Genomic DNA, 14,934 nt, shown 5'->3' on the forward strand with positions numbered 1-14,934 from the left:
TTCTCATCGTCTCTCACTTATATTTTCCAATGTTGACATTATCCAGGAACCCAGGTCTACACCGATGACATCATCCAGGAACCCAGGTCTACACCGATGACATCATCCAGGAGCCCAGCTCTACGCTTCTGACATCATTAAGGAGCCCAATTATATTCAAAATCATGTGTTAGAATCGCTAGCTGTGATAAAAAAGTGTCTTTTGATAAGAGTATTATATCTACCCCTCGAGCTAAGGGAGCTAGAATAACTGCGTCTTAATCTCTTAAGCCTTCCCTTCAAAATTCTGACACTAAGAACATTCTTAGATAGCAGTCTGTCATATATAAACACAATTTGTGAAATATACCGTATAACTGTATTGTTTAAAACATTTATTCTGTGGCAAGTTTCTCTAAACACATCTCCGAAGATCATGATTTCCCCTGTGCTCTTGCATGATAACATTACGTTATACTTAAAAGTAAGACTGAAATAACGCGGGATATCTGAGTGTTCGACACATGCTATATATATCTTACTCAGATAACATTGAAACTTAATACAGTAGTGTCTGCTAAAATCTAGCGAACAGAATCGTTTTCTAAGAAAGATAATGTTCAAAGAAAATTTGAAGCGATGGCTCCTGGATATGTACACAAATGATAAAGCTACATATCCAAAGGAGTCGTCAAATGTTATGTACATTAACTTCAAACATATCAACTTTTTTGGACAAGATGTAGAGGAAACATTCTAGTTATCATACTGATGCTTTAATGATTCCGGAAATTTTTTTTGGATTTTCTTGATATTGGCATATAATTACTGCCAGGCAAATGTTAAACACTGATTACGTATATATATACTAAATCATTACGGTTTCCAAATTGACTTTTGTATCGGGCGTTAACTGCTATCGTCATCTATTTACTGTAACGATGAAAATTGTCCAGTTCATTCATTTCATTCAACCCACCACTAAACTGTGAATCAACTCATAAAGCGTTTCGATTATGGCTTTTCTCAACCTATCGAAGGCCTAAGAAATGTATCTTCTCAGTCACAAATATGGGAAAGGACTTAGTGAGATTTCTCATTTAACAATCAGCTTCTCGAAACCGAAAAAGGCTTCGAATATTTCCAAGAATTGCTACGTAAAGGTGATTCATTTTGCTCGGAACGGTTCACGAGACGTCCCGCGTGAACCTCTGACAGAGGCGAAGCCGAAGCCGACCAAAGTGTTATACGGTAGTTCTCAATTGGATCTTGCTGAGGTAAGTTAGCTTCGTTTACTTGATTTGTTCTTGTTTCGATAAATTTTGGATCATAAGAGTTAAGATCTGAACAGACTTTCTGAATTTATGCACAGTATATGACTGGACGATGAACGTAAATTCGAAGCTTTGCCAGGATTTCTGCTAAACTGTATGCTTGACTTGCCGATCGTGTTTGAGAATAGTGAATTGGTGAAGGAGGGCGCTTGAGACTATGGATAATCATAAAACAATTTTTCATTGGAAATTATTTTTGTTGACAGTTGCCAGACTTGTTCCAATATAATTATGCGATTGTGAGGCTGTAAGTTCAGAACATTATTTTTCATTATTGAGAACTTTTATTGTGTTGTAGATCCTTCAGGAATAATTAGAAGGTAGAAGTCGAGAATAGAGACGCCACTTTTATTATAAGTTTAGTATCTTAGTTTTTGTCTTATGGAATCGGTCAGAGCATAAGATAGTAACAAGAGTACAATATATTCAGACGATGATTCATTTTTTTTACAGAAGCAGATGAAACTGGTACTGCGGAAGAAGAGGAACAAACTAATCTAACAGAAGCAGAGACACAGACGCAGACACTCGCGCTTCTTCAACTCGACGATAACAAATCCACTTTCCAGGTAATAACTGAATTTTCAATTGCTCATTTTTTTCTTAACGTTGCCTGTTGTCTGCACGGTTGCTCAGTGTAATCTTAACATTTCCTATGTTTTTCGCTTTGAGTAATCTGTGCACACCTGAGGTGCTCCACTGTTAAGATTTAAAACCCACCACATGAGGAGGACTCGATGAATTCTGTATTTCGAACTAGGTAATTGTGATCTAGTTGGCCTTTTTAAGATTAGGATTTTCCTGGAGTTTACTTCTGCTCCAGGAAAACGGGGTTTCAGTTTGTGTATGTTAGGTTTAGTTTTAAGCTTGATTTTGGATGGTGTAGAGTATGTCATCCAGTACGAGTAGTAATGCATCTTACGTGTTATATAAGGAGTAAAGTAATGATGGCAGAAGGGTGATATTAAGGTATTACATACAAACTATCAACCCTTAAAAGAAACAGCAGCAGCATGATCTTGCCCTCCGTCTACCCAGCAATGAAATCTGCTCCCTCTCACTCGCCCTCACAAACACACACAAAACGTATTCGAGCAGGCATTATCCCTCAGCAGCAGGTAATACTTAACCTTTCCTGTTTCATTCTAGAGCTGGTGAGTCGCCTTAAGTCGTGCCAGACAACGTTGTGTAACATCAGGAACCAGCGCCAGGAGCAGCCACGAGCAAATGGTACATCTACGGATAATGACACAAGACTTTGTGCTGAATGCGGCAAGTTCTGAAATATATTGACGGTTTGTTTAGGTAAGTCTACCAATTGTACAGAGATGGGTGGATGGGGTCGTGCGATCCTCGCTGATTAGTTCGGTTGTCAGCCTATTGTATATAACTACCGAATTGAGCTACTACTGGCGTTGTAAGATCATTCTAAGGCCATACACATTCATACTGCATAGATGTTCTGTCATGTCGACGTAGGACCATCAAGCATGCAATAGGTTCGAATCCCGGCACGGCCGAGGTGCCCACGGTGGTGCACCTGGTGGTGCGTGTATGCAAATATACACGGTTAAGGTATGGTTCATGTATACAAGATGGGTGACGGAGCAACACGATCGTAGAACTCTCTCTCTCCGTAACCCAAACAGTAATCACACACACACACACACACACACACGCGCGCGCGCGTACGTAACCGCTCAGACTTAGCGGGTCCTGCTCGAAAAACATTCCTTTAAAATCCTTTCAGATTCCTGGGTTTTTATTCGAAGAGTTTCACTTTCAGTCCATCGACCTGCAGCAGGAGGCATGTGATCGCCTGTAGCCAGTTTCCCCTGTATGGCGGGCTTTGCTAGGACGCCCAGGGAAGGGAAGCAGATAACAATTTTGTGGTTACTTGGACGCCATAGAGCAACTGGTTCCCTTTCATTTGCCACAGCTGTGGGGCCCCACGTTCTATGGGTGGTTAGCTCGCGAGTACTTTTCCACGTTGGGGTTTGTGTTCGCTAATGGTACCGTACGTTGTCTGTTTTGTTCTTGATTACCTTTTCACGTACGAGACCGTGTTCGCCAGCATGTTTCACATTATAGATTGTGTTAACAGTAATTTTGCGCGTTCCAGATCGTGCTCGGTGACTCTTAACACGGTAGTGACTAGAAGCAGATGATCAAATCATACGTATATTCATACGAAAGGAAACCTGCATACACTCTTTACGACAAGAAATAGAAATTAAATGCCTGTGCGCTGGAGAACTACAAATCAAGAAACGGCGCACACGCTGCACGGAGAAACTCATAGGATTGGAATACTGTGGTCAGGGGAACTGTCAAAAATTATAACCAATAAATATTGAACGATATGTTAAATGATTGTCAAAGATTGAACCACCAGGCACGACACATCTGAAAATCGCATGAAACGGCAACACCAGAGAACATGACGTTGGTGTGGCATCACAGACGAACTGAACTGCTTACGTAAGATACATAAAAAATCAGGTGGTAAAACATAATTTTGGAAAACAGTATCTGGAATACATTTCTAAAACAGTCATTCAAGGTAGAGGAAATAATTGTTAGTCGAGGAAGATTCAAGCCACGGATCAAGAAAAATAAAGATGACAAAGAAATTGGTTCCTATATGGATGATAAAACTGACGAAGCACTGAACACAAGGCAGAATATGGTGGCCGAAGCACCACAGATGACTAGGATTCGGATTCGCTTCGAAACGGACGATCCCCGAACGTCAGTAATTCCGTCGTCAGCTGAAGGGAGAGTCGCACTTTCTCCACCACCTCCAGGCGCCGGGTGGAGTCTCCATCTGGATACTGAAAGGCGAGGAACACCTCTGGTGATAGCGGCTCAGACCCCATGAAATGACCTTGGGCATACACCCGAAACGAACGAAACCGATTCATTTGCTAATGAGCGAAAAACTTACAAAAACATTTACATGAAAAGTGAGTCATAGTATGTTTACGAAGAAACAATTATACAAGTACTGTGTCTTTCATCTGCTGTAATCTTTATCGGGATACGAAGTCCTATGTGTGTAGGGCTGGTAAGAACTTTAAACGTAACTTGGAATACAATTGCATTACGACCCTGGCTACCAGCACCTGATACTCAGGAGTAAAGAGCTCCCGAAGCAGCCACGTCTCTTGTGTTCTCTCTTTCCCGTCAGTCTGGTGTAATATCTACGTTAATATAACATCTTATCAACATTTACTATCTATCTTTCCTCAACTTGATTTCAGAGGCCGATTTGTGCGTCGCAGGTTTACAGTAATACTGTAGTGATACTACTGAGGATCTTCACAAATACTAGCACGTTCGCCGCATGCCCTATCCAGGGTTCAAATCCAACCTGTTGTGCATGTACATTTGTTCTTCCATTGACATGGTATATATATATATATATATATATATATATATATATATATATATATATATATATATATATATATTCCCTGGGGATAGGGATTCCCTGGGGATAGGGGAGAAAGAATACTTCCCACGTATTCCCTGCGTGTCGTAGAAGGCGACTAAAAGGGAAGGAAGCGGGAGGCTGGAAATCCTCCCCTCTCGTTTTTTTTTTTTTTTTTTTTTTTCTTCTTCCAAAAGAAGGAACAGAGAAGAGGGCCAGGTGAGGATATTCCCTCAAAGACCCAGTCCTCTGTTCTTAACGCTACCTCGCTATCGCGGGAAATGGCGAATAGTATGAAAGAAAGAAAGAAAAATATATATATATATATATATATATATATATATATATATATATATATATATATATATAGGTGCTCACTTTTCAAGTAGCACCTGGAGCTAATGGTCGAAAAGATTTGTCTGTAATATCCATGAACAAAGTCTTATGTCCCATTGCTGCGCCTGACGCTTGGATGCGTTCCAATAATCTCCACCAGAGAAAGAAAGTGAGAAAAGCTTACACATAAAACTCTGAACCAACTTGGCAACTTAATGCTTACCTCGCGGCCTCGCCGGGAACAAGCATATCATCCTCAGTACATCCAAACCACTTTTATGCGAAGAATCTTTGTGGATGTAATCACCTTTAACACGGCAATACATCGGATTAATGTCTTCAGAAGCATATTAGACCTTCTTGTTGCACATGGATACGCATCATTACATTATCAGACTATGAGGAAACGTCGACTGTGTAATATACAAAACTCTGAAGAATATAAATCTCTGACCACTACAAGAAGTTCATCTCTTGACCCACAGACATCTTTCTCTACAGTAACAGTGGGTATCCCACTGAACTATCGCAAAGTCAATTACTTTAATAACACATCTGAAGAACACGTATGACCCCTGTAAATTCATGATAGGTGTGGAGAACAAATTCTCTATAAATCCCATGGAGAAAGAGACGGCACTGAGCACATCTGCAGAGACTGCACTTGGCACACCTGTAGAACAAGTGGCACACTTACGAAATAAGTGGCACACCATTTTAGCTCATTACCCAGCTGGCGTACGGACCTGAGGAACTCTGTAGTGCTGTATCACTATACGGAAGGAGGGAGGATCATGTTGCCAGCACAGTAACTACATCAAACGACTTCCCAGAGAAAGTACACATGTCGGGGCGGCTTCCTGGTCGTCTGAAAACATTTACATCAACAAAACGTGACCCCCTCAGGACCTCTTCCCCATACCATACACGGCCATTATGTTTAAAACGAAAGAAACGACACATGAAGAGATCAACAGGGCTTTTTCCAGACTGTAATTATCATTTACAGGAAGACCTTGTGATTGTTCTACTCGTAGCATGTAAACGCTTCTTTCTCCCTGCGTTGAAATGACTGTGAGCTGTTTCTTGATGCTCGCAGACGAAAGCTTTCTCCATAATGATGATTGTAAGCTTCAGAATAAGGGAATAGGTCCCCCGCCCACGCGAAGGCTCCCCAAGAACGGCTCTGGAAAGTCGATGAAACGTGACACGTCTCCACGAACCTTTTAAACTAAAGGAACTGGCTATAAAGACCCTGAAAGGCTGTAGTAAAAGTCTGTTGCAGTCAGGCTCTACATCCGTCTACAAGAACGCTGCTGTTAGTTACCGGAATTGGAGTCAACAGTGAATTTTATTTCTATCTGGGTAAATTCCCACATGACATTCCTTTCCAAGGAAAAAAAAAAGAATATTGTATTGTTTCTTCCTCGTCGGTGTTTCCTTATCGTCGAGAGACCCGGATCCTCGTGTACTTTCAGCCTGTGAGAAAGCTGACGAATGACGTCGTAGCCACTGAGAGCTTCCCTAAAGCCGAACTGACCAATGAGAAAGCTTCTCCAGTGCTGTTCCAACCAATGCGAGAGCTTTTCCGACGCCATCGCAGCCAATGGGAGGGCTCCCTGACACCACTTTCCTGCGGTTGTTCGCTCGTGCGTGTGCAGAGATGACTCGAAACCAACAATCATTGTTTGTGATATAATAGTGTTTTTTAAGTTTGATCAATGCATTCCATTATGATGTCTGGCGGAACAGTCTTGGCTGAAGTAGTGAGTCAGTTGATTTTTCTAGCTTCATCTGGAGTGATGATGCAATCACTCATGCTAAATATTTATCTATACTTTCAACGTCAAATTTTTCCTGATAGTCGTTCTTTTTTTTCCCCATCTGTTTCTTGGGATGTTAACACTGTACACATTCTCTCAATATGCCACAATTTTTACTTATCGCTGTATCGCCTTATATCATTCTACTTATCTCAACACGTCTCATAAACACTTTCGTCCCTTCGTGTCTTGGTCTGCCGCCTCGTCCGATCGTTGGAGAGCAGGTGTGAGTGTTCAAGCCTCTGTGTGTGTGTGTGTGGGGCTCAGTGAGCGTCAGGTGGCCGGCATAACCTAGCTGAAGGTGCGGTCTTGTTCCCCACTAGCGGAGGAGAGGGAGCGAGACTATAGCCTCAGAGAGAGAGAGAGAGAGAGAGAGAGAGAGAGAGAAGCAGCGAACCACCGAACGAGGACCTCGTGTTTATAAAAGAACTCTCTCTCTCTCTCTCTCTCTCTCTCTCTCTCTCTCTCTCTCTCTCTCTCTCTCTCTCTCTCGCAGTTGTAAGTGCGTGAAAAAAAAAGATAATCCTCGGTGGTGGGTTTAAGCGTCCAGCTTGTGTCTGGCTTGTTTGATACAAAGGTGATTCTCATCCTGGTGTGGTAGTGGGGTGGGAAAACTAGTGAAAGCTTGTAGAAATATCCAGTTTCCGTTCATCTAATTGGGATGAAAGAGTCGGGGAAGGAAACACTCTCTCCATTCTACCTTCCTCCTCAAAGTGGGATGATTGCCCCGTGGCTCAGCTAACTACATACTCAACCACGAAAGAAAGAACGTTTTTTTTTTTTTCCAAGGGCCGAAGATGAATCCACTTGACAATTCACTCGAATCCGAAAAAAACGGAAAGGAAGAGAAAACTAAGAAAGTTCTCACAATGTAAAGCTTTATTTCCTGACATGGTAACGTGTCTTCATACCCATCATGAGGTCTTGTTGCTCTTGCCTTCTGAAACAGCAGGACAATAGAAGGAATTCACCAAATCTTGATCTTAACACATGTCGTCGAGCCTGATCTGAATGGACGACGGACTGAATATAAATATAGCAGGAACTATTTTAGAATTCCAGCGCAACTTTGGTCAGGATGATTTTCTGATAGACGTAGAGAGGGGCTTCTGCCTTTACTTGTGTCGGTGTAGTCTGTCATGAGGTCCGTGAGTTTGATCCGAGTGTGGGATGTCATATTGTACCCAGGAACATCGTGGGTCCCTTGTACAGTCAGCTCTGTATGTACCGCTATCAGTCCTGTCTGAATTGCTCTCTCAGTTTTGTCTAGTAGTGCAAACTACACGTGAGATTCTCACGGCTCTGCAGTGACCATCGCAAACTTTATATGTCCCTGTGTCAGTTATGTGTTCATCAGTCTTATTTCTCCACGCATCTATTGCTTTAGCATACGTTTTCCACCCATATCTGTATCATTATAATGCCTTCATATACCACTATCTTCTTGAATGTCCCGTCGTTAATTTTGTCTTAATCATCGCGTGCGCAAATGTCACTCTATGATTATTTACAATCCGTGTGTGTGCCGCAGCCAGGCCTGTAGACGTACCGTTGTCAGCCGTGTAAACTATTTTTTGCCACTGTATACATCATCATGAGTCCAGCACACACCACTGCCCCACATCCAGCTTCATAACAATACCAGATGTTGAAGTGTTGTGCATGGGGAGTTCCCCGGAGGACGGTGGAGAGAGAGAGAGAGAGAGAGAGAGAGAGAGAGAGAGAGAGAGAGAGAGAGAGAGACAGAGAGAGAGAGTCTAAACCCCAGAGCGCAGGGTGATGCCAACGAAGGGTGTCACGAAAGAGATAAGGCAACCTTCCCAGCGAGAGTTTCTCCCAGCTGAGGCCCAGGATGTCAACAAAAGGTTCCTTCTCTATTGATACTCTGGTCACAGCTCCTCGCCCACGTTCGCTAAACACCAGCAGCCAAGCCGCTGGTTAAAGCGTTTGGCGCCTCTCTCGAACACCTCACCAGAGATGTATCGAAACCCCTGACGATAAGGAGGAGGAAGAGGGGTGAGCAAATTTTATAAAAGGTTTATCACTAAAAGCAAAGCTTCGAAACCGTCAAACGATTCTTAATGACGAACGCTTACTGCCCCAGTACCGTACCACTGAAGTAAACTGAGAGGAAGTCAGTCAAGCAGGGCAGGTCTTCCCAACATGACTAACGGGATCGGATATGAAGAACTTGTCGTATCGAAGTGATTCGTGTCGGCGTCTGTTGCTGAAACCCGCCGACACACACGATTAGCAGCGGGCTTCTGGCGCTCGCTTTCCCACACACAGATGCTTAAGGCGGGACGAATGAAGACCTCTGCCCACACGTCCTGAAGGCTAAAGGGAACATTGGTCACATGTATAGCACTGAAGCATAGACGTTTCTTATACTCCGAAGTTCACACTAGTACCTCGGTCCTGGGCAACGCTAGCGACTGTAAAGACTAGGTATTTATGATATACGCGTCACGAGGCAAAATTGATCATCGTTTGAAACATAAATGATATTCTATGCGTTTACAGTAGCATTACCATGTAGCTCTGTAAAACATCCAATTAAAGATCTCAATAATCTAGCATGTGTATATCTCTTACTGATGAATTCTATGAGATTTTAGTCCAGGTTTCGAATCCTTGCCACGTATGTGAACCACTGAAGACAAGAGACAGTATTTCCCACAGCTTAACGGCCCGTGTGGGGAAAAAATCAAACACGTCTTTTTTTAATGCACGAGTAAATAAACTCGTTAAACTAAGTGTCTTCTAAAAGATAATCGAAAAACTCTTTCAGAATAGAAGGTCATGATCATGTGATATTTTCGTCACTCAAGAATTTAGCTCAGATGATGAGGGGCGTATCTTGGGAAAATGGCGCCTATGGCAAGCATTGAAATTGCGCCCCTGGATTAATCAAAAATGTACATACAGTGGACGTATATAAAAATATATACAGTGTAATTATAAACAGTTGAAGAGTTAGGCCAAACTTATATCTATATAATATCTTAAAGACAAAGTTAAAGACTTATTTGATCAAAATTGTAACGTAGAAGCGGTAATGCAACTGATAGTACCGAATATCACCATTATTGAAAAGTAGGCGAGTTTCTTGTTCTTTTATCTCGCAAAACCAAACCTTTGAAAAATGTCAATCAGGTAGCATATGTCAAAAAACAAACCTGTTGAGTGGCGTCCCCCGTCAGGAGGCGCCCAGGGCACCTGTCCTACCTGCCATGCCATAGATACGCCACTGTAAGTATTACCTTCAATTTTCGGTATTTTTCTCGGAATTTAAGGTTCCTTTAAAAACTTATAATAGGAAGTATTTTTCATGCTGAATACAGATCTGGTGTTAAGATAACGTTTCGTGTTCTTAATGATACCTAATTAAGCTGTTAAATGAAGTCAATTTCAAAATATTTCTGTTCCTTTGTATCTTATCTACTGAGTACGTATCGGTAAGTGAGAGCATTATATATATTTTTTTATGATCATTTCAAGCATAGAAGTGTTTAGATATCTTATCTTTCAATTTTGAAACAACAAATTTTTTTTGAGATAAAAAGATACCCTGAATTTTTGGCATTTTTCTCAGAAAAATAGATTTCCTTTCAAAACTCATTATGAGACGTATATTTTATGCTGAATACACATCTGGTGTTAGAAAATCGTTTAGTCGTCCATATGACATTCATTTAAGCTGTTAAATTAATTCAATTTTAGATATTTTCTGATTCTTTACATCGTATATATTGGGTTTGTATCGGTGACGGAGAGCACTATGAATTTTTTTATCATTATTCTTATTTCAAATATGGAAGTGTTTGAATATCTTATATTACAATTTTAATCCAAAGAGTTCTTTGAGCTAAGAATTTTTTTAGCATTTTTCGCATAAAAAATAGATTTCCTTAAAAAACTTATTACAAGAAGTAATTTTCATGCTAAATACAAATCTGGTGTTAGAACATCGTTTAGTTGTCTTTATGACAATTCATGACATTCATTTAAGCCGTTAAATGAATTCAATTTTAAATACTATATGATCCTTTGCATCGTATTTACACGGTATGTATCGGTGACAAAGAGCATTATGATATATTTTCCATAATTACTTCAAGAATAGAAGTGTTTGAATATCATCCATTTAAAAAAAAAAAAAGTTTTCTTTAGAAAAAAAAAACAATTTTTGGCCTTTTTTTTCAGAAAGATACATTTCCATTAAAAAGTTACTATAAGAAGTATTTTCCATGGTGAATACAAATAGACTCTTCAAACATCGTTTGCTCGTCTTTTGACATTCAATTAAGCTGTCAAATGAAGTCAATTTCAAAATGTTTTCTGCTCCTTTGCATCGTATTCACTCGTTATGTATCGCTAACTGAGAGCATTGATATATTTTACATAATTATTTCATGTATAGAAGTGTTTCAATGTTTCATCTTTCAATTTTGAAACTAAAGCTTCTCAGAGCTAAAAGAAAAAAAAAAAGAAAATACCCCGAAGCATTACCTTCAATTTTTGGGATTTTTCTCAAAAAGATTTGATTTCCGTTAAAAACTCATTATGAGAAGTATATCTTATGATAAACAGAAATTTGCTTTTAGAATATCGTTTCGTCGTCTTTATGACATTCATTTAAGCTGTTAAATTAATTCAATTTTAAAATTTATCTGATCCTTTGCATCGTATTAACTGGGTATGTATAGGTGACTAAGAGAATTGTAATATATTTTCCATAATTATTTTAAGTATAGAAGTTTTTGAATGTCTTCTCTTTCAAAATTAAAACAAAAAGTTTTTTGAGCTAAAAAATTGCCTGAACTATTACCTTCAATTTTTGACATTTTTCTCAAAATGATAGATTTCTATGAAAAACTCATAAAAGAAGTATTCTATATGCTAAAAACAAATCTGGTGTTAGAATATAGCTTACCTATCTTTACAATATTCATTTAAGCTGTTAAATGAATTCAATTTTTTTATATTTTCTGATCCTTTCCATTGTATTTACTGGGGATGTATCGTTGACTATAAGCAATATGATATGTTTTCTATGCTTATTTCATGAATAGAAGTGTTTGAGTATCTTATCTTCCAATTTAAAACAAAAAGTTTTTTGAGGCAAAAAATACCCTGAACTATTACCTTCAATTTTTGTCATTTTTCTCGGAAAAAATAGATTTCCTTTAAAAACTTACTATAAGAAGTATTTTTCATGCTGAATACAAATCTCATGTCAAAATATCGTTTAGTCGTCTTTATGACATTCAATTAAGCTGTTAAATGAATTCAATTTTCTTATATTTTCTGATCATTTCCATCGTATTTACTGAGGATATATCGGTGACTATAAGCAATATGATATGTTTTCTATGATTATTTCATGAATAGAAGTGTTTGAGTACCTTATCTTCCAATTTTAAAACAAAAAGTTTTTTGAGCTAAAAAATACCCTGAACTATTACCTGCAATTTTGGTCATTTTTCTCGGAAAAATAGATTTCCTTTAAAAACTTACTATAAGAAGTATTTAGCAAGCTGAATACAAATCTGATGTTAAGATATCGTTTAGTCGTCTTTATGATATTCAACTAAGCTGTTAAATGAATTCATTTTTTTTTTTTATTTTTTGGTCATTTCCATCGTATTTACTGGGGATGTATAGGTGACTATAAGCAATATGATATGTTTTCTATGCTTATTTCATGAATAGAAGTGTTTGAGTATCTTATCTTCCAATTCTAAAACAAAAAGTTTTTTGAGCTAAAAAATACCCTGAACTATTACCTGCAATTTTGTCATTTTTCTCGGAAAAATAGATTTCCTTTAAAAACTTACTATAAGAAGTATTTATCAGGCTGAATACAAATCTGATGTTAAAATATCGTTTAGTCGTCTTTATGGCATTCAACTAAGCTGTTAAATGAATTCTATTTTTTTATATTTTCTAATCATTTCCATCGTATTTACTGAGGATGTATCGGTGACTATAAGCAATACGATATGTTTTCTATGATTATTTCATGTATAGAAGTGTTTGAGTATCATATCTTCCAATTTTAAAACAAAAAGTTTTTTGAGCTAAAAAATACCCTGAACTATTACCTGCAATTTTTGTCATTTTTCTCGGAAAAATAGATTTCCTTTAAAAACTCACTGTAAGAAGTATTTTTCATGCTGAATACAAAAGTGATGTTAAAATATCGTTTAGTCGTCTTTATGACATTCAATTAAGCTGTTCAATGAATTCAATTTTTTATATTTTCTGATCATTTCCATCGTATTTACTGAGGATGTATCGGTGATTATAAGCAATATGATATGTTTTCTGTGATTATTTCATGAACAGAAGTATTTGAGTATCTTATCTTCAAATTTTAAAACAAAAAGTTTTTTGAGCTAGAAAATACCCCGAACTATTACCTACAATTTTTGTCATTTTTCTCGGAAAATAGATTTCCTTTAAAAACTTACTGTAAGAAGTATTTTTCGTGCTGAATACAAATCTGATGTTAAAATATCGTTTAGTCGCCTTTATCACTTTCAATTAAGCTGTTAAATGAATTCAATTTTTTTGTATTTTCTGATCATATCCATCGTATTTACTGGGGATATATCGGTGATTATAAGCAATATGATATGTTTTCTATGCCTATTTCATGAATAGAAGTGTTTCAGTATCGTATCTTCCAATTCTAAAACAAAAGTTTTTTGAGCTAAAAAATACCCTGAACTATAACCTTCAGTTTTTGTCATTTTCCTTGGAAAATTAGATTTCCCTTAAACACTTACTGTAAGAAGTATTTTTCATGCTGAATACAAATCTTATGTTAAAATATCGTTAGGTCGTTTTTATGACATTCAATTAAGCTGTTAAATGAATTCAATATTTTCTATATTTTCTGATCATTTCCATCGTATATACTGTGGTTCTATCGGTGACTATAAGCTATATGATATGTTTTCTATGATTATTTCATCATTAGAAGGGTTTGAGTATCTTATCTTCCAATTTTGAAACAAAAAGTTTTTTGACCTAAAAAATTCCCTGCAATTTTTGTCATTTTTCTCGGAAAAATAGATTTCCTTTAAAAACTTACTATAAGAAGTATTTATCATGCTGGATACAAATCTGAATTAGGATATCGTTTATTCGTCTTTATGACATTCAATGAAGCTGTTAAATGAATTCAATTTTTTTATATTTTCTTATCATTTCCATCGTATTTACTGGGGATGTATCGGTGACTATAAGCAATATGATATGTTTTCTATGATTATTTCATCTATCGAAGTGTTTGAGTATCTTATTTTCCAATTTTAAGACAAAAAGTTTTTTGAGCTAAAAAAAATACCATGAACTATTACCTCCAATTATTGTCATTTTATCGGAAAAATAGATTTCCTTTAAAAACTTACTGTAAGAAGTATTTTCATGCTGAATACAAATCTGATGTTAAAATATCGTTTAGTCGTCTTTATGACATTCAATTAAGTTGTTATATGAATTCAATTTTTTTATATTTTCTGATAATTTCCATTGTATTTACTTTGGATGTATCGGTGACTACAGGCAATATGATAAGTTTTCTATGATTATTTCATGAAGAGAAATGTTTGAGTATCTTATCTTCCAATTTTAAAACAAAAAGTTTTTTGTGCTAAAAAATACCCTGAACTATTACCTGCAATTTTTGTCATTTTTCCCAGAAAAATAGATTTCCTTTAAAAACTTACTATGAGAAGGATTTATCATGCTGAATCCAAATCTGATGTTAGAATATCGTTTAGTCGTCTTTATGACATTCAATTAAGCTGTTAAGTTAATTCAATTTTTTTTTATATATTCTGATCATTTCCATCGTATTTACTGTGGATGTCTCGGTGACTATAAGCAATATGATATGTTTTCAATGATTATTTCATGAATGGAAGTGTTTGAGTATCTTATCTTCCAATTTTAAAACAAAAACTTAATATAAGAAGTATTTTTCATGCTGAATACAAATCTTATGTTAAAACATCGT

At 37.4% G+C, this 14,934-nt stretch overlaps 1 protein-coding gene across 1 annotated transcript in view; it reads left to right on the plus strand.

The window, feature by feature from the left end:
- Positions 1–1,741: 1,741 nt before the first annotated feature.
- LOC139752157 (uncharacterized) overlaps positions 1,742–14,934 on the plus strand; it is a 54,389-nt gene continuing 41,196 nt past the window's right edge. Inside the window, exons 1-2 of the mRNA XM_071668092.1 lie at positions 1,742–1,882; positions 2,463–2,618. The gene's annotated coding sequence lies outside the window, so the exon portion shown is untranslated. The remainder of the gene's footprint in view (positions 1,883–2,462; positions 2,619–14,934) is intronic.

The sequence above is a fragment of the Panulirus ornatus genome, chromosome 12, assembly GCF_036320965.1.
Source record: "Panulirus ornatus isolate Po-2019 chromosome 12, ASM3632096v1, whole genome shotgun sequence".
Classification (NCBI taxonomy): Eukaryota; Metazoa; Arthropoda; class Malacostraca; order Decapoda; family Palinuridae; genus Panulirus; species Panulirus ornatus.